Source organism: Mustela nivalis (genome assembly GCF_964662115.1).
Source record: "Mustela nivalis genome assembly, chromosome: 7".
In the NCBI taxonomy this organism is placed as follows: Eukaryota; Metazoa; Chordata; class Mammalia; order Carnivora; family Mustelidae; genus Mustela; species Mustela nivalis.
In genome coordinates this window covers 81,823,130-81,842,949 of record NC_139026.1, presented here as the reverse complement: position 1 = coordinate 81,842,949, position 19,820 = coordinate 81,823,130, and the positions used below count along the sequence as shown (strand labels likewise).

The 19,820-nt window shown below is 37.0% G+C and overlaps 1 long non-coding RNA gene across 1 annotated transcript in view; it reads left to right on the top strand.

The window, feature by feature from the left end:
- Positions 1 to 19,820, top strand: part of LOC309870134 — a 141,195-nt gene that overhangs the window by 92,466 nt on the left and 28,909 nt on the right. Inside the window, exon 2 of the long non-coding RNA XR_014314502.1 lies at positions 5,671 to 5,715. This is a non-coding gene — a long non-coding RNA (uncharacterized lncRNA). The remainder of the gene's footprint in view (positions 1 to 5,670; positions 5,716 to 19,820) is intronic.

Below are 19,820 nucleotides of genomic sequence, written 5' to 3'. Positions count from 1 at the left end.
CGTGACCAATCTCAGCTCTAAGGCCTCAGTGTTTCCTGGCCAGTTCTTTCAGGGCTGAGTCACTGATGTTCATGCTGCTCCTCTGGCTTCTGCTTGGAAAAACATCCCTTTGTCTCCCTAGGCCAAAGCTATCAGCAGGTTTCTGTCAAATAAATAGATCAGTCTCCCGATCCCAGAAAGCTGTCAGGCTCCATGCTTTGCAACCATCTGTGTGTCCTTCTTGCCTTTTCTTCTTCCTCCTGCTCATGCAGGACTGTTCATAGCCATTTCTTCCTTTCCAGGTTCATAGTTACCATCTTAGTCCAAGCTCTTGTTACTTCAAATAGAGAATGGGAGAGATGCCAGAGCATTGGAAATAGGCAAATGTCCTCCTCCAAAAATAATAGTTTGGTGATTTCACTGTCAACCTCACCCCCAGAGTTTGGAATTTATTATTAAAAATTAGTAAGCATCAGAAGGAGATAGGATCTTAATTACTGCCTAGCAATATTAGACAGCAATAATGCAGTGGGTACTTTGTGTGCGAATTCAACATTTGACAGAACTCATTCTCTCAAAGCATGTGAATTAAGCATCTGCATGTGTTGGAATTACATGGAGGTCAGTACTTACATTCATCAGACATAATAGGTCTGTACCTATAGGTCTGTAATCTGTACCATTTTACACATATGTAGCTATTTCTAGAGAGATAAATAATCTGAATAGGCTTCTGAATGTTTTTGACATTCATCCATTTAGTTGGGCATAGCTGTAGTTTAAAAAATTCTACTTATAATGACTGAGTTCCTATAATTATCCATTTTCCTGTTGATCAATATTTAAACTGTTTCAAGTTTTAGGTTACTGTCAATAGGGCTTCTATGAATATTCTTGATTCCCATTGGATCAATATCTAGATGTGGAATTCCCAGGTTATCTTATTTAATTTTACAAGAATCTGTTAAACAGGATTCCAAGGTGGTTGCACCCTTGCATATGCCACTAGCAATATGAGTTTCCAGATGCTCCAAGTCCTCAGAAATATTGTTATTGTCAGTTGTCTCAGCTCAAGCTGCTTTTATTTAAAAATGAAATACCATCAACTCAGGGGCTTTAATAGATATTTAATTCTTATTTAAATAAAGGATATTTTTATTTCTCTCATCCTACTAGCTTCCACATTTAAAGGTATTGCCTCTTTTTTCTTTTAATCTCGCAGTAGAAATGTTGACATCTATAGTTGATGAAGACTAAAAAATTAGTGTATTTAACTAGAATACTTTAGTGCAATTACTTCCTTCCTGATTTAATAGAATATTTAATATTTTTATTTTTAATGGAAAGATTAATTCAATGTTACTATTGTTGCCTTATATATTCATTTTTATTTGCTTAGATTTATCCATGTGTTTAATATTTTCTTTGTTCTCAGAAATTTCTTCTGAAATAGAAGAAATCATTTAGGTCTATATTTTGATCATTAATGGGTTATGTTTTTCATATCCTTGAAAATGTTTTGATATTTTACTTACTATTAAAATAGAGTTGCTAAGCTTTGAATTCTGGGTTTTTTATTTAAACATATCATTCCAGTGCTTTCTGTCTTCCATCTTTGCTACTGGGAAATCAGCTGCCAATCTAATTGGGATTTTTTTTTTTTTAAGATAACTCTTTTCTGAGGGTGTCTGGGTGGCTCAGTCCATTAAGCATCTGCCTTTGGCTTGGGTCATGATCCTGGGGTCCTAGGATCAAGCCCTGCATCAAGTCCCCCATGGTGGGGGGGGGGGGGTTCCTGCTCAGCAGGGAGTTTGCTTCTCCCTTACTCTCTGTGTGCTCTCTCTTAAAAAAATTTAAAAAGGAAAAAAAAAAAACTTTTCTGTCTTCTTTAGAGTGACACTATTTTTGATGTATTGTACTTTCACTATGATATTTCCAGATGTGAATTTTTATTTATACCTCCTGTTTGAATTCTTAGGGCTTCCAAATCGGCAAAGAAGAAGTCAAATTATCACTCTTCGCAGATGATATGATACTATATGTGGAAAACCCAAAAGACTCCACTCCAAAACTGCTAGAACTTATACAGGAATTCAGTAAAGTGTCAGGATATAAAATCAATGCACAGAAATCAGTTGCATTTCTCTACACCAACAGCAAGACAGAAGAAAGAGAAATTAAGGAGTCAATCCCATTTACAATTGCACCCAAAACCATAAGATACCTAGGAATAAACCTAACCAAAGAGACACAGAATCTACACTCAGAAAACTATAAAGTACTCATGAAAGAAATTGAGGAAGACACAAAGAAATGGAAAAATGTTCCATGCTCCTGGATTGGAAGAATAAATATTGTGAAAATGTCTATGCTACCTAAAGCAATCTACACATGTAATGCAATTCCTATCAAAGTACCATCCATCTTTTTCAAAGAAATGGAACAAATAATGCTAAAATTTATATGGAACCAGAAAAGACCTCGAATAGCCAAAGGGATATTGAAAAAGAAAGCCAACGTTGGTGGCATCACAATTCCAGACTTCAAGCTCTATTACAAAGCTGTCATCATCAAGACAGCATGGTACTGGCACAAAAACAGACACATAGATCAATGGAACAGAATAGAGAGCCCAGAAATAGACCCTCAACTCTATGGTCAACTAATCTTCGACAAAGCAGGAAAGAATGTCCAATGGAAAAAAGACAGCCTCTTCAATAAATGGTGCTGGGAAAACTGGACAGCCACATGCAGAAAAATGAAATTGGACCATTTCCTTACACCACACACAAAAATAGACTCAAAATGGATGAAGGACCTCAATGTGCGAAAGGAATCCATCAAAATCCTTAAAGAGAACCCAGGCAGCAACCTCTTCGACCTCAGCCGCAGCAACATCTTCCTAGGAACAACGCAAAAGGCAAGGGAAGCAAGGGCAAAAATGAACTATTGGGATTTCATCAAGATCAAAAGCTTTTTCACAGCAAAGGAAACAGTTAACAAAATCAAAAGATAACTGACAGAATGGGAGAAGATATTTGCAAACGACATAACAGATAAAGGACTAGTGTCCAGAATCTATAAAGAACTTAGCAAACTCAACACCCAAAGAACAAATAATCCAATCAAGAAATGGGCAGAGGACATGAACAGACATTTCTGCAAAGAAGACATCGAGATGGCGAACAGACACATGAAAAAGTGCTCCATATCACTCGGCATCAGGGAAATACAAATCAAAACCACAATGCGATATCACCTCACACCAGTCAGAATAGCTAAAATCAACAAGTCAGGAAATGACAGATGCTGGCGAGGATGCGGAGAGAGGGGAACCCTCCTACACTGTTGGTGGGAATGCAAGCTGGTGCAGCCACTCTGGAAAACAGCATGGAGGTTCCTCAAAATGTTGAAAATAGAACTGCCCTATGACCCAGCAATTGAACTATTGGGTATTTACCCTAAAGATACAAATGTAGTGATCCAAAGGGGCACATGCACCCGAATGTTTATAGCAGCAATGTCCACAATAGCCAAACTATGGAAAGAACCTAGATGTCCATCAACAGATGAATGGATCAAGAATATGTGGTATATATACACAATGGAATACTATGCAGCCATCAAAAGAAATGAAATCTTGCCATTTGCGACAACATGGATGGAACTAGAGCGCATCATGCTTAGCGAAATAAGTCAAGCAGAGAAAGACAACTATCATATGATCTCCCTGATATGAGGAAGTGGTGATGCAACATGGGGGCTTAAGTGGGTAGGAGAAGAATAAATGAAACAAGATGGGATTGGGAGGGAGACAAACCATAAGAGACTCTTAATCTCACAAAACAAACTGAGGGTTGCTGGGGGGAGGGGGTTTGGGAGAAGGGGGTGGGATTGTGGACATTGGGGAGGGTATGTGCTTTGGTGAGTGCTGTGAAGTGTGTAAACCTGGTGATTCACAGACCTGTACCCCTGGGGATAAAAATATATGTTTAAAAAAAATAAAAAATTAATTTAAAAAAAAGGGCTTCTTGAATCTAAGGATCCTTGCCTTTATCAGTTCTGAATAAAATTTCCACCATTTTTCTTTTACATATTTCCTCTTTCAACTTTCTCTTCCATGTTCATAAATCATTCTTTCATATTTCCCTTATTTTTTTTAAAGATTTATTTATTTATTTATTTGACACAGAGAGATCACAAGTAGGCAGAGAGGCAGGCAGAGAGAGATAGGAGGAAGCAGGCTCCCTGCTGAGCAGAGAGCCAGTTGCGGGACTCGATCCCAGGACCCTGAGATCACGACCCGAGCTGTAGGCAGCGGCCTAACCCACTGAGCCAACCAGGCGCCCTCATATTTCCCTTATTTTAACTTTGCTGTATTCTGACAAATTTCGTGGGATGGTATGGTTCACTAATTTTGTTATACTGCAGTTATACTTAACCCATCATTTATGTTTTTGGCTTAACTATATATTTTTATTTTTAGGACATTTTTTAGGTTCTTTTTATAAATTCTGCTTATTTTTGTAAACTTTTCTTGCTCATATTTTTATTTCCATCTTTTGTTAAATGTATAAAGCATAATTATTTTGCATGTTATAACTGATAATTTCAACACTGCAAGAAGTACTTTGGGAGTTGGTTTTTTGCAAGAATTTTTTGAAAAGTGAATTGAATAACACTTCCTCCACAAACTACATTTGTTTTTACTATGTACTAAAGAGCTAGATATGCTTGATGTTTTTTGATTCATGTATTTAAATTATGCAGATTATACTGATTCAGGCATTAAACCCATACAAAGTAAGCCAGTGGTCCTGTAATTAATTGATTGGAAGACTTTCAATTTTCTAAAAAAATTATTTATTTGATGTGAAGGAGAGAGGGACAGAGAGAGCACAAGCAGGGGGAGCAGCAGAGGGAGAGGGAAAAGCAGGCTTCCCACTGAGCAAGGAGCCTGATTCAGGGCTCTGTCCTAGGGACCCTTGGATCATGACCTGAGCTGAGGGCACTTAACTGATTGAGCCACCAGGTGCCCTGAAGACTTTTCTTAATTGCTAGAGTGAAGGATGAGAGAGGCAATTTTTCTTGTAGTTTTCTGTTTTAGCTCACTACTTCATTGAAGGTGGAGCGTCTCTTGGCCCACCTACATGCAAGATGTTTCCAGTAAGGCTCCTGGAGATCAGTCTCTAGGCTCCATTAATTTATCTAGGCACTAAGAATAATTCAAAGTTTTGTCCCCAGAATGCTTTGCTCTAGACCAATATATCCAAAAGTTTTAGAGCCTTCTTATCTTTTTGCAGTTTTATTCTTGTTTTGATCCTGGCACTGGCACATTTTTTATCTCACAACGTTGTTTATTCATGTGAAAGTATGAATTTTTCAAACACTTTTATGTGTTTACAGCAGGAGGTTTTCAGTGTCTCTGGTTTGCCTTACTTCCAGTAATAGAAGTCTGAACTGAAGAATACTTTCCATATTTCAGATACAATATATTGGTCAGTTTAAGTATCTAACTTCTCTCCAAGATTGCCATTTTGCTTTCTTTATAATAATTGTAATGTATCCAGTTTTATTTTTAATCATTCAAGCTTTTGGATCATGATTAAAACATAATTTCCTAACATAAGTTTATAAAGAAATTTTTATATATATTGTCCTAAAAATATTAAATTTTTTTTTTTCTTCAAGTTGGTCCTCATTCCAACTGGAACTGACTTCTGTGTATGAAATAAGGTAAGAACATTATCTTTCCATATAAATAACCAATTACCAAGTCCCAGTCATTGAATAGTTCATCATTTCCTCGTTTGGCCATGTAAGTTTTCATATATATGTAAATTTTTATTAGAGATGGGCTTTCAACTGATGACTAAATATATTTAATGGTTATTGTTCCGTGTTTTTTATTTCTTCCCACATTAATTTTGTGCCTTTTAATTTTATTGGAAAATTGTCTATCCCTTTAAAGGATATATTAGCATAAAGTTTATAGTGGTTTGTTAGGACTTTTTAAATTTTTTGTATTGTTTCCAGAATTGCCAGGGTTTCTCTCCTTTTTGAATCCTGGTATGTCTTCCTCTTCTTAGATTTAATCTAACACTGCTCTGGCTTTGGAACAGTACCTTCAAGTTTAAACTGAGTGGATCTTTTAACCTGAACTTCTTGCCTTTAAAAAAAATTGTACATCTTTATTGTTGGTAGAGAAATGCTTTCTTGGTACCATAATTTGCATTCCCTTGGCTATTAATGAAGGTGAATCTTTTCTTTCTTGTATGTATCACTTTCTTGAACTTCTGCTCAGGTTCTTTGTCCTGTCTCCTCACTATTTTTTTATTAACATCTTGGTATTTTTCTCATGAATTAATATAAATATATTAATCCTTTATCAAATTTGAATGATTATTTTCCCTAGATATTTGCTTAATTATGTCTTTAATTGTACTCTGTACTTTTTGATTTGTATTTTATTCTTTCTTTGCATATGTGTGTGTGTGTGATTATATATGTGTATGTGTATACCTTACTACTGACTGTGGAATATGTCTAGAAATGGATGAACTCCTTTCCTCAGGCTACAGACTGTTTTGAAAGGACTTTAGAGTTCTATAAACTGAACTACATAAAATTTTCATTTAAACTTTCTCTGAAAAGGTATTAAGAGGGTATGATAACATTAAGGGTTTATGTTACTATATTACATAATATATGATATATATGTGTGTATGTATGTGTGTGTGTGTATACATTTGATATGCCAGTTGATTTTGCTGAAGCTGCTATATAATAATGAATATTTCCTAATGGGGAAACAATGACAAGAGTGTTCACTTCATAATTATTTTCTTTTGAAAAAAATTACAAATGTACAATAAGATGACTTTGATTGCAAAGGAAAATGTCAGAAGTGACATTTCAACATTTCAGTGTACTAATGATCTCAACTAAAAGAAATGCAAATCAACCAAAGCTACTTCTTCAAGCCCAAATTTTCAGGGGCTCACAACTGGAGGAATAAACAATTAAAATGTTAAAATTATTCACTCTTAACATACTATTATGATCCTGAAATATCAGGCAAACCGTGTTGATTGGACCCTGACAGAATGGACAAAAGTGCCATTTAGTTGGCAATACAACATTATCAACAAACTAAAAAAAAAGGCATTCCAGAATGTCAGATTGGGAGAGTGAAAGGGGATGGGAGAGGTTTGTGTGTAAAGCCAAAGTGGGTTTGTATGAAAACTATAGCACTGACCCAGTCAAGGAATCAGTTTAAATAGATTTAATCATGATACATTACAGACTAATCAATGTATTTCATATTTTCACTTCTATCTCATCATAAACCACTTACCTTGACCCCTGAAAGCATTCTTTTAGCAAGACTGCCTCATAGAAGAAGCTGTTTAGGTTAGATGAGACTTGATACTTCAGAGAATTCAAAGGAAGATGTTCTGCTCTTTTGATCCACAATTTAATTGAAACACAGAAGTACTTAACCTTGAAATACTATGCCTTGCATTTGTCCATGTCACCATCTGTAATCAATCATATCAATGTAGTTAATTCAGCCGTTCCCAAAATATTTTTGCTGAGTTTGAAACCCTGTGATTTTTCCATAAGAAAGTTTGAAATTAGATATACACACATATATACACATATACATGTATATATGTTATAGCTCAATTTATCTATAACAGTTTTAAAAATATTTGTTTGGATTTTTCTACTCTGAAGTATCAGATTAGAAAGTTGATATAAAAGCAAAAATTATAGATAACAACTGAAAGGAAATTTTGAGTGCTTTATCTTAGATTGCCACCTAGCACAGGCAGTGGTAATTCTAATAAATTATCAAGACCACCCCCCTCCTTGTTTAAAAGATTTTCAACTGCTTGTCTCCAATATAAACTGTCCTCCACATCACCTGTTCTTCTTTTGAGTAATTTATTCATTCATTCATTTCCTGTATACCGGCACCAATGCTAGAGATTATATGATAAAGAGAAACCATTTCTGCTCTCATGAAGTTTACAGGCTTGTGGGAACACCATCATAGATCAAATAATCAGGGTAATGAGTAATTACAAACGGAGGTAAATGCTCTGAAGGAAAGGAACAAGATTCTAGGAGAACATAAAACAAGGAGGTGTAGACTGGCAAGGAAAGGAGGGTTTCTCGGGAACGGGACCCTTGATCTGGAGGTAACTGGGAGAAGGAAGGGGAGCATTCCAGACAGAGGAAACAGGGCATGAGGACCATGTAACCAGAGGAAGCCCAAAGCCATTCTTCGACTTTTCTCCCTCCGGATCCCGAGGGCTGGTGGATTAGAGCCAAAGGAGAGTGCTTTGCCAATGCTGTTGCTTCTATTTAGGGTTTAAGGCTGAATCCATGACAAGGAAATTTCTGGTTGGGGTGTGACAGGTTGAATTGCCCTTGGCCTGGGACTCATAGCCTGAACTCTTCTCCCAAAACACACCAGGAGGGACATGAACTTTGGCCTTTGTCTAATATGAATAACTCATATGTAAACAACAGTAATTGAACACTATGTGATGCCTGAAACAAAATTATTGAAAAAGAACAAAAACTTTAAGTATGCATGAAAAGGACATTAGCAATCTGAAGGAGCCCTTGAATACAACTGTTAATGTTTTTTTACAGACTTCCCCACCTTTATAAGGCTATTCTAAGCCTTCCCCCATTATATCTTGTCTAAAGATACCTTGTCTAAAGAACTTAGAGACTGATATCCTTATGACTTGTATCTTATTTATGTTGGTCACTAGAAGAATCCTAGGACTCTCAGTTTATTCCACATCTCCCATAGTTTATATCTCCTTAAGCTCTGACCCATTTCCTACCATTTCCTAAAGTCCTGAAGCCCTTCCCCTGGGTCCTGAAGATGTCACAATCAGTCATCAGCAAATCATTCTTATCCTTGACCTTTTAGCTATACCTTTCCTTCACCTTCAGGCTTTAATTAAAATCTGGGTCTCCTTTGAGGACACTGTCCCAAAGCTTTTTCACTGGTGGTTCTCTTCTTTTTCATACCCCTCTTACTTCTGTATGTGGAGATACTGTAGCTGTCTTCCTAACATTTCATTGTTGCTTCTAGTTACCGGTCTCTTTCCATTCCTCAAATACTTTCAGCTTCGACTCTCAGGTCAACCCTTTATCTCTTTTTGCTGTAGTCATCTCCCACCCCTGTCATGCCTTGAAGCTTTAGCTCCTGGACCCTTCCCTTTTATTCAACATTACCGCTGCAATATGCACCTGGAGGATATTTATGACAGTTGGCCTTCCAGAACCAAGACTGCTTCTCTTCGGATAAGGAGGGTGTCCTCCCTCCACCTCTATGCTCACTGCTGGCAGTATTCTCTAGATCTTGTCATCATTGATAACTACAACCACTCTAATTTCAGTTATAAGCATCCTATTTCCAAACCAAGCCATAAATTTCACTCTTTCCAGCTCAGCCCAATTTCCAAGTTTCTTCAAAACATCAACCTTACAAGGAACTACTATCCATTTTTCTACCACATTTTCATCTGCCCTGTATGCACCTTATACCCTCATTTCTTTATTTAATAAGTTTGAATGTCAAAGAAATATAGGATTAATAAAACCATGCAATATACAAAATTGTTTACTAATACTAAGTACCTCCTGAGTTCAAAAAGAACATAAGGAAAATTACAAAATACATAAAATCAAATGACAGTATCCATCATACCTTTCTAAGTATGTTGGATTCAAATTAAAACTCTATCTACATTTAAATACACTACAGCATTTAAATATATCAGGAAATAAAAGTTAAAACAAGTAAATCAACTCAAGAAGTTGTGAAGAGGCAGTACAAACATAAGGAAACAAAGAAAATAAATATATAGGCTAAAATAAAAACATATGCTAATATAAACAAATGCTGGCTCACTAAAAAGTTTATTAAGATCGACCTTTGGCAAAACTGATAAAATAATAAGATAAAATACAGAATGAAAAGGCAGAAACAACCACAGACACAATACAAATTAAAAATGGTGAGAGTATTATGAATAACTACCTAATCAATGTGATACTCAGATGAAATGGATACATTTCAAAGTTAAATGAAATGGGTCAATTTGTAGAAAATTGTCAAAATGCCAAAAGTGGCATAGGAGGTTCTCCAGTAGCTAATTAACATTAGCAAAGGCAAGTGTAGAGCATATTTCTCTAGGAGGTTTATTTGCTGGTCAGAAGAATTAGTAAAAGTTGGGGCATCTGGTTGGCTCAGTCAGTTCAGTTAAGCATCCAGCTCTTGATTTCAGTTCCGGTCATGATCTCAGGGTTATGAGATCAAGCCCAGCATTGGGCTCTTTTCACTGGGTGTGAAGCCTGCTTAAGATTCTCTCTATCTGCCCCTCCCCATTCCCTCTCTTAAAAGAAACATAAGTAAACATTGCTGTAAAGAAGATTTGGTCTTTATAATTTAAGTAAAGCTGACATGAGGTTATAGCAAAAGCAGGAGAAAGAAGAGAAGGAAGAGGACAGAGCAAAGTCCAAAGACACTGAAATGGTAATAAAAAATCTCTGCTCCCAGGAAGCTTCAGTCCCAGATGGTTTTGTAGGTACTTTCTATCAAACTTGTAAGGAAGACTTAGTCCTGTTTTGTAAAAAGTTATTTCAGAAAAAAAGTAAGAGTGAAAGCCTATGTAGTTCATTTTATCAGACTAGCATAACTTATACAATGGGATAAAAACAATAAAAGTAACAGAAGATAAAGGTTAATTTCACTTATGAAAATTGATGACCTAGGAATAGTCTTACCCAAAGAGGTGAAAGACCTATACTCTGAAAACTGTAAAACACTGATGGAAGAAATTGAAGACAATACCAACAAAAGGCAAGATATTCCATACTCGTGGACTGGAAGAATTGAAATTAACAAAATGTCCATATCACACAAAGAAATCTACAGATTCAGTGCAATCCCTATCAAAATACCAAGAGCATTTCCCACAGATCTAGACCAAATAATACTGAAATGTCTATGGACCCACAGAAGACCCCAACTAATCAAAGAAGTCCTGACAAAGAAGAACAAAGCTGGAGGTGTCACCATTCCAGATTTCAAGATATACTACAAAGCGGTAGTAATCAAGTAGTATGTGATACTGACACAAAAATAGACACATATATCAAATAAATAGAATAAAGTCCCTAGAAATAAACTCACGTTTATATGGTCATATACTCTATGACAAAGGAAAGAAGAATAGATAATAGGAAAAGACAGACTTTTCAGCAAATGGTGCTGTGAAAACTGGACCGCTTACATGTAAAAGAATGAAACTGGTCCACTTTCTTACACCGTACACAAAAATAAACTCAAAATGGATTAAAGAGCTAAACATGAGGTCTGAAAACATAAAAAACATGAAATCTGAAAACATAAAAATCTTAGAAGAGAACATAGGCAGTAATTTCTCTGACATAAAACATAGCAACATTTTTCTAAATATGTCTCCTAAGGCAAAGGAAACAAAGACAAAAATCAACCTATTGGGACTACATCAAAATAAAAAGCTTTTGCCCAGCAAAGGAAACCATCAACAAAATAGACAACGTTCTGAATGGAAGTAGATATTTGAAAAGAATATACCTGATAAAGGATTAATATCCATATATAAAGAACTTCTATAACTCAGTACCTGCCAAAAATCATTAAAAAATGGGCAAAGGACCTGAATTAGACATTTTTCCCAAGAGGACATATAGGTGACCAACAGATACATGAAAAGATGCTCAACATCACTCATCATCAAGGAAATGCAAATCAAAGCCACAATGGGTTATCACCTCACACCTGTTAGATGGCTAAAAGAAAAAAAAGAAACAAGAAGTATTGGTGAAGATGTGGAGAAAAACAAACCCCCTTGCACTGTTGGTGGGAAGGTACACTGGACCAGCCACTGTGGAAAACAGTATGGAGGTTCCTCAAAAAATTAAACATAGAAATAACACATGATCCAAAGATTCTACTATTGGGTATTTACCTAGGGAAAATGAAAACACTAACTCAAAAATATATATGCACCCCTATGTTTATTGCACTATTAATTACAGTAGTGAAGACATGGAAGCAACCTAAATGACCATTAATATAATGGATAAGGAAAATGTGATGTAAACACACACACACACACACACACTGGAATATTACACAGCCATAAAAAGTATGAGAGCATGTCATTTGAGACAACATGGATGGATCTAGTATTATGCTAAGTGAAATAAATCAGAGACAAATACCATACACTTCCACTCTTAAGTGGAATCTGAAAAAAAATGGAAAAAGGTAGAATCAGAACTATAAATACAGAGAAGTGAGGGACTTGGGGGAAATAGGAGATGAGGAAAGAGAGATACAGGCCTCTAATTATGGAATAAATCATGGGAATAGAAAGCAGAGCATAAGGAATACAGTCAATAATATTCTAATGGCAACATAATGAGACAGATGGTAGCTATGTGGTGAACATAGCATAACATATCAACTTGTCAAACCACTTAGTTGCTCACCTGAAACTAATGTAACATTGTGTATCAATTATACTCAATTAAAATATACACAAAACAATCATTAAAATATTAACTCAATCTTTCAGGTTATTTAAAAAATGATACATTTCCAATAGGAATTAAATGAAGATCATCAGAAATACTACCAATGTAATTCACTGTATTAACAACCATGTGAGAAAAATCCCATGTCAATCAATGCATAGAAAATACTGCTAAAATTCAAGAACTATGATTAAAACTCAGAAAACTAAGAATGGAGAGGGTCTTCCTTAAGTTGATGAGATTAAATATTAAAAACCTACAGTAAACATTATACTTGATAGAGAATCATTTATTCCTTCTAAGATAAGGAATATGACAGAGTTGCCTGCTATCACCACTGCTCTTCAACAGAGTAGATCCTGGATAACAGGATAGGAAAAGAAAGAAAGAAGAGTTAAAAGCACTGAAAGGGAGGATATTAAACTTTCATTACATACAAACCATATGATTACCTGCCTTTGAAAACCCACAAGTTTCCATAACTAATAATGGTAAGAGAATTTAGTAAGGATTTAAAAAAAACTCACAAAAATCAATAGACTTTATCTACATCAAGAGGGATTATATATCAGAATTATATATCCACACCCTCTATCATATAACGAGGCACTGGCATCCTCCAGCCCCATTATGGCACAGGGTACTTCTTCCAAAATGATGTTGGCTTTGGCTATGTGACTTGCCTTGCTGAAAGCCTGTTAGTGGACTGAAGGAGAACAAAAGTTTTCAACCTGCTTGAATGGTTCAGTTTGGTTCCTTGCACTCCAGCTAGTCATCAGAAGAATATTCCTTGGGTAGCTCCTGTTCCAAAGAGAAGGAAAAGCCATGTAGAGTAGACCTGTAGCCAATCTGTAGACCAGAGCCAAAGCCAGATGCTCTTAGTCCTGAGCTGCAGAGCCCTAACCAACCAACCTGGGGACACTTGAGAGAGAAACAGACACACTTACTTTCGTGAAACACGGAGTTTTGGATTGGCTTGTTACACCACATTACTGGATTAATAGCTAAAAAACCAGCAAAATGTAATTTGAACTATAATCAAAAATAAAAATTAAATCCATATTCTAGTCACTGAGCTTGTTGTTACTTAGATTGTTACTAGTGTCATTGTAGCAGTAGCTAAATGAAACAGCCAGCAACAAGCTGAAAATATAATTAAAAATGAGATTCCATACTTCCTAACAATCAAAAACTATATTCCTACATAAAAATAGAAAGATATAAAATATCTAGGCATTAATGTAATGAAGAACACAGAAACTTCCATCATATAATTTCTATCATGCGACAGTAATTCTATCATGTAACATAAAAGATAATAAGTAGAGGAATATTCATTAAATGAATAATGCAGGCCCATGTTTTATAAGAACATATCTAACTAAAAGAATTTCTCTGAATGATATTGGAATGATAGCCGGTGGGTAGAGGGAAGCAAGTGCATGTGGGAAAAGGAGACAGAAGGGAACCAGTCCATTAAGTCAGAGCCTTTGTCAATTGATAGTGAAAGTCATAAACCAAGGAATGTGTCACCTCAAACCTCTATACCCAAGGTCCAGAAGAAACAAAGGGAAAAATAAACACATCTCTTCTAGAGAATACCGAATACTAAGAAGAAATTATTGTGTAAAATGTACATACACAGAATACAGTGTATTTATAAAGTGAGACAGAAAGCTTACTTTTTGATCAGTTAAATGTCTTCCAAAGCAGAAAGCAATAAGAAAGGGAGGGAAAGAAGCATTATCTCATTTCTTTCTTTTTTTCCCTCAAAACTTCTCATTCTATATTTGTACATATGACTGTCTGTGGCTGGCTTTCCACACACCTGGCTCTCTTCAGATAAGCAGCACCAATAATTGCCACATCTGTACAAGCTGATGATAAACCTCACAATCTGCCAAATCCCTGTGAATGATCTTTGAGGATTTGGGGGCTGCTTTACATTTGAGTTGGATTGCACAATCCATAATGTCCCACACAGCTGCTTGGGAGGAAGAAATATGTGCTATTTTGTAGCTGAAAAGGGGTGAGAAGGTAGGCCCGGCAGGAGCAGCGCTGAGCAGTGTCCTTCTCACCCATGTCTTCCGCAGTGCTCACTCATTTCCGGCCCTGACCCTTCAAAAGACTACATGGCAGGCAGGGCGTGCAATGAATCGTGGAACCCCGGTCACACTACCCCTGCCTTTCCTTGGGAACCAGCTTGCGTCTACCTTGACACAACAACTTTCTCCCTGAAAGCTCTCTTGACACACAACTTTCTCCCTGAAAATTATATATTAATTTGTGCAATGTAATGTGTACATTCTGTGCTCGGCCCAATGCCAAGTACTCAGCTTCTTCTCCAGCAATTTTTTTTTAAAGATAAAGAAACTGAACTCAGAGAAGTTCAAGTCCTTTATCCAAGGCCCTGCAATTAATTTTAAGAATTGGGGTATGTCTGATTCCAAAGACTCTTTGGGCTAGAGGAGCCTGGCTCGGATCACATAACCGGTAAATGGCAGAAACCTGATTTAAAGTGAGATCTTGACTCCCACATTCTGGGTTTTACCACTCAATGAATAGTTGATGAACAATGAGTGAAGCGATCAATCAGTGCTGTTTGAAGTGAAACATGCTTAATTAATTTTGTGAGTGAATGTTAAGAAATATGCTAATATCCTACCTTTTTATTAAATTTGAGTAATGAATGTTATGGCTGCCAAGGGTTAAAGGCAGTGTTGAGTCTTAAAACAATTGATTCAGCATAGGTTTTGAAATCGATAGGCTAGGACCCATGGCAGGGACTGAAAGTAGGACACCAGAGGGAGATTACAACATAATCCTGCCACCTAACAATTGTGCACTAAGAAATCCATTAGCTGGAGTTAGAAACATGAACAGGAATACTCTAAAATCAACTCTCTGTTCCTCAGCTTAGCTGTGTAATGACAACAATAATAGTACCTTTCTCAGTATTTTGGGGGAAGATTAAATGAGTTAACACAGTTAAAGTGCCTAGAACAAGGTCAAGAACATAGTAGGCACTTAAATATAGTCATAAGTAGAATTAATAATATTATCATTTCAGTTCCTGGTTTAAAGGAACCAAGCAGTAGGAATGGGGGGGAGGGGTAACTAGCTAATAGTGCTTCCTGAAATGTCAATGGGTAGATCACATCAAATTAAGAAATAAAAAAGCAAAATTATATCAACTCTGCAAAAGTGTGTATTTTTCTAAAATATGCACGTCAAAATTCTGAGAAATTAGTTTTTAATATCCAATAAAAATCGGAAGTGTGTCTCTAATATTTAAATTCCAAACCACCTCTCTAGCAGAGACAAGAGTGGCTATATCCAGTCATGGTGGGAAGAGTTCGTCTTAATGACAGTCCTTTCTGAGGTTCTATTCCACATTACCTTCTTGTGACCTGAAAATGTCACTTGACGCCAGTCTCTCCTTCAGATCAACTATGAAACTGGATAAAACCAGTTCCTCCAGCAACCCAGATGCTGCCTCTATCCTAAACGGTGCTCAGCGAGTCCATCTTGGCCTCCCGTTGCCCCTCTCTAGTCGAGGAAAAAGCAGTTCCTATATTCACTGCTGCCCTCTGGCAGAGAAAGCAAACGCCTGTTGACGGACTGTTGCAAAACAATTTTCAAGCGAAACTTCAAAAGTTAAGACAAGTTTCTTCTCAGGTCACCACCACCTCAGATGGGCTACGGGGAGGAAGACCCAGTGGCCCGGGTTGGTACAGGTGCATGTCAATGAGTACAGGTGCATGTCACCATTCTTCCTGACTGAAGTGTAGTCAGCACCTCCTCAGACAACATCAGAACCAGAAATCCCACAGAGACCTGCCCGAAATCATCGCACCAGGACAACAGTTCAGTTTGTGACTAATGCCTGGATAATGTATTTATAAAAGATGCTGGAGATTTTGAACCTTGGCAAATGATGGATGTTTATAAAGCCATGCTTAAGTGGACACATATTGTAAACAGGCAGGTCAGCTTAACAGGGATATCCTGTAAAATGTCTTTAATAAATATGCAATTAAGGAATGGGGCTTGATGGCTTTTCTAGATGGAATTTTATTATAGCTACCTTCAAATCCAAGAGCCCGGGTTGGTTTGTTGAAGCTGCTTCTGACCTCAGGAGAATCATTGTATTTCCCAACTGCTACCACAAGCATTGATCTTATTCAGTTTTTTCTTGATTTTCTGAAGTCTAATTGGGCCAGCTCTACCTACATGTGTTCAGCTTTCCAGTGATTTATTTCATATGTTCCTTGGGCTTCTTTCAAATTGGCATTTGTTCCTATCATTTCCATATGTCAACAGGTTACTTTAAATTCAGCTATCTTCTATAGGCCCCTAAGATAACCATGATTTTCATACCAGCGAAAATAGTTACAGAAAGATCACTTCAGTATTCGAATGAGCTAGTGAATTCCAAAGTGTTCATTTCCCGTGGAGCCTTCATTCCTGCACAGATGAAACTTGAGAAACTTTTCTCCCCATACAGGCCCTAATGGTATCAACTTCTGTTTCTCAGACAAATCTTCTGTTTTCTTTCCTGTTCAACCCCAGCTCTCTTCGGAAAAGTGAGGATGCTGGGTGCTCCGTAAATACCACCAGCCTCGAATGGAAGCATATGCTACTCAGAAGCCTTTATCACCCAATTATATAGATCAGCTTCTTGACACGATCCTCTCATGTTGATGGATCCCAGACCAGCCACACTCATTCGTCTCCTCCTTCTTATTAAGGACTACTATTCAACTGTTTGAACAAATAGAGTGCTCTGAGATGCCCCTTTCTTTAAGAAAATGATATACGGTAATTTTATTTCTTAAAAAAAGACATAGCATCATTTAAATAGGGAAACATATGGATTTTACCGGAGAAATGACAACTAAATCTTCAAAAGACTGAGTTCCCATGAAAGCTGTAACATCAGCACTCTTGGCGGTGCTCAATTAATGAAGCACTTGACCCACACAGGGTAGCAAGGCTGTGTCAACGCAGAACGAGAGCCTCTGGGTACAAAGCGAAAAAGCCAACTATGATGATGCTTCAGTAGCTGACACCGAGTTGTCACACTTCAGACAGTAATGTTTCTCTTTGAAAAAATCATCCTGTTATCTTAGCATCTACATTAATAAGCTAACAGCATTTGGTCTAAAGTACTTTCCTAAACACTTCGGTTCCCCTAACAGCTCTCCTGACAACGTGACATAATACTATCTGCATTTAACAGATGCCATGGATGCCTCTAGCGCCAGCTAGGTTTGACTGCCTCCTATCCAAGGAGCAGGGTGGCTCCAGCCTGATCTGTCCCTGGAGCATTTCAACTTGTCACGGCATTTATTACCAACAATGGGTACTGAACAGCATAGTTTGGGCATCCTCTTTTGGGCAGGGAATTGGCAGTATACTTTAGAGCAAAGTTGTTCTTTCTTTTCCGTGGCCAGGGAAGCTTTGCAACCATTTTGATTTCATTGAATTACCTTGCTAGTTCTTTGATGCTAGCAGACAAGTACTGCATTTGGGCTTTCCCTGTTGCTTGGGAGTAGTTACTGAATCTGACCTGCTTTTTAATGCAAACATTATGCAGACTGCAACCAGACAATGGAAAGTCTGTTTGCAACCTGAGCAGGGCTGGATGCAATCTTTCCCAGTGGGTATCTATCATTTCAGGTGCTGCTGAAGAATTCATTCTAGAATTTTCATTTTTCAACTGTTTGTTAAAATCGCATACCAAGTCAAATTTAATTAGTTATATTTATCCGGCAGATGGTACAATATTCTATAATAAAGTCTAAATTCCTTTACTTAATTGAGTAATGCATTTCATATGATCTCTTTTACAAATTTCAAAACTGATTCTCCTTAAACAGGCCTGCACACTATTTGGATGCAGGCCCAAACAGGTTAAAATTGATTTAATACTTTCCCCCCAAAGAACATTATGTAAATGAAAGCAAGTCTGCCCTGAGTGACTTATTTTAATGTCTGCTTCTACATAAATTACATCTGCATCTGGGAGAAAGAGGTGGGAGTGAAATTATGTGGGAACAAATTTCTGAAGCTTTGAAGGCAACATGTTACAGAGATGGTCATATTTAAATAAATACAACCTGTTGCGCACTGGAAGAAACTTAAATGTCCATTATCAGTTCGTTGGAACTGAATCTTTGATAATATTAAATACTTTCTTCATAGTTATACCGATTTTGCTCGTAGGTCAGCCAGTTAATCTGAACATTAAAACTGGAGTGGGAGGGTCTACCTCTATATATTAATTATACATTATTATAGGCATCCGAAACACCTATACCATTTTTGGACAACATGGGATGAATGGGATATTGCCTTCTTGGTAGATCTCAGATTGCTGCTTTACCAGCTAAGACTCAAAAGGGATTTCACTCTCCCCTAAACTCTGTATCATTACATCAGGCATCTGCCCACTTCTTCCTCAGGTGGAATTTGAAGCATGCTAACTTTTTTTCAGTCTATATCAACAACCCATAAAAGGGTACAAACAGATTCACCGAAGGCCAGAAGTGGAAGAAATTCTATGCATCTTTTATCCCAGAGAGGATATATGTTCTGCACATATGCTGGAATTGCTTTGCTCCAATGCAGCCTACTGTAGACATTAATAATCATGGTACAGGTGGCTTCTCAATCTTCTTTGATAAAGCCTTCCAGTCAGGAAGTGAACCCTGTTTGCCATCCTCTTCTAAATCTTTTATTATGCTCATAAGGAAATTAAGGCACAAAGACTTGTAGTAGAACTCTTTGACTTAGTGACAGAGGTAAGGAGCATCCAGGATAAGACTAATAAATATCTCAGCTGCCAGTCAGATATTTCCCCACTGTATTATGTTACCTCCTGATTAAAAAAAGTCTAGGGTCCAGACTGATGGGGAGGAAATCCAGCTTTCCTCTACCCTCTTCTCCTGAGTAGCAGGGGCCTGCAAATTAAACTGACATGGAACAGATTCACTGGGGGGAAGCTGCAGTTTTTATCGATACTAATATTTTTTTATGTGTGCACAGAAATGACAGGAAAGAAGTGAGAACTGGTTCGCCAAGGAGATCATATACCATTTTAACAAAGGGCAGTAAATTGTAGAGAAGTAACTAGAAAGTAAAAAGGGGATTTGGGCTACTAGTGGTGATAAACTGTGGGAAAGTGATTAGGAAATATACGGGGACTAAACATAATGGAA